This window comes from Equus caballus, chromosome X, assembly GCF_041296265.1.
Source record: "Equus caballus isolate H_3958 breed thoroughbred chromosome X, TB-T2T, whole genome shotgun sequence".
In the NCBI taxonomy this organism is placed as follows: Eukaryota; Metazoa; Chordata; class Mammalia; order Perissodactyla; family Equidae; genus Equus; species Equus caballus.
In genome coordinates, this window is record NC_091715.1 from 33,082,857 (window position 1) to 33,084,640 (window position 1,784).

Below are 1,784 nucleotides of genomic sequence, written 5' to 3' on the forward strand. Positions count from 1 at the left end.
CCCTTTCCTCCTTCCTACTGGCTGGAATGCAGTCACGATGGCTGGAGCTGGAGCAGGCATCTTGGTCCATGAAGTGGCCTTGAGAACCAAGGCTATACACGGTGGGCTGGTCTAGCCAGGAACCTCCCTGGGGAACTAGAATAGAAAGGCATGTCTCCTGAGATCTATAGGCCAAGAGGAGCAGAGAGAGAACTAGGTCACACGAGCTGGCACAGCCCCAGCTCAGAGTCCCAGCTGCTCACAAACAGAGGCAGCATCTGCCTAGGAGTTGGGGCAGAATAGGAAGGGGGGTGAGCTGGGTCCCCACTGACCACTGGGGAGCTTCTTAATTAAATGTCAGGAGAGGAGTGCCAACTTGAGCAGGCAGTGGGGAGCCACTGAAGGTTTGCAGGCAGAGGAGTAGCCGCATAAGAGCAGGCCCCAGGAGCTCGGCTGCCCACTGTGAGCTGATGACTCGGAGGAAGGGAGATGGTGCTTCGGGTGGCTGGTCAGGGGCCGCCACACGAATCCAGGAAGAAGGGGACAGGGCTGCTGTGCTGGAAGTCACCCGACCTCAGCCGCATGCATGCTTGCAAATTGCAAATTCTTCTTTCTGAGCCCCACCCCCCATGTGGGGCTGCTCCAGCTTCCTCCTGCAGCCCAGTCAGTGAGGTTTCCAACCTGAGGTGGCTGGCCCGGCAGCCCCAAATAAATAAGGAGCCTGATGCCTGGTGGCACCGGCCTTGGCTCATCAGTGTCCCACAGATGGTAGTAAAGGAGCCCGTGGGGAGTGCCACCACCCGGACTGCAGATGAGGGCAAAACTGGACTGCAAGCTGCCAGCTCCCCACCTCTGCAGGGTCTCAACTTTCAGTGTCCTTGGTGGGGAGGAATCGAATAAAACAAAACATCACCAGAAAGACAGGAGGGGACCATTGCTACACACCGCACGGCTCCCGCTCATAGACATGATGTTGGGCGAAAGAAGCCAGACACAGAAGGGGACAATGCTGGCTGATCCCACTTTACAGTTAAAAGCGGGCAATCAATCTACGGCGATAAAGGTCGGGAGAGCGGTTGCCTCTGTGGGTGGGAGGGGCATTACAGAACCTTCTGGAGCGATGGGGAAGTTCCATATCTTGAGCTGGGTGGCGGCAACATGGTGTAGACATATGTAAAAATCCGTCAGGCTGCACACTTAGTACACTGGGCACTCTTTACTGTATCTGTTTTATACCGCAAGGAAAAAGAAAACATACAAAAAGGAGAGGGACCTGCTCTAGGGGCAGGGGGAGCTGGCACCAAAAATGAACCTTTTTATCTGCCTTTTTATCAAAGTCCTGTGCAGAAGCTGCAGCCACTTGGCCAAGCTCTGCCAGGCCTCTCTCCTGCGGTCCCTCTATTAGCGTGGCTCTCCTCAGCTGAAATGCAATTAGGGGAAAACAATGTCTGTGGCCCAGATGCCACCGCGGAAGTGACCGGGAGGAACAGCGGGGGGCAGCCAGCCACGGGAGGGAGTCGGAGCTGCGGGGGAGAAAAGCAAGCAGGCACGTGGTGGGGCCGCGCCAGCCCACTGTCCCCACACCCACAGACACATCTTTTTCCTGGAGCCCAGGGGGAACCATCATGGAGCAGAGGAGCCAAAAGCCTTGCAGGGGAGGACGAGGCGGAAGCCATGCCGTCGTCGTCGACTCTCCAGCCACTCAGCGGAGGCGGCGACACAGGACGTGTTTAAACATAAATAAACCAGAGCAGCGAAAGGAAAGAGAGAGAACAAAGACAGAGGGGAGAGGGAAACAAGACGAG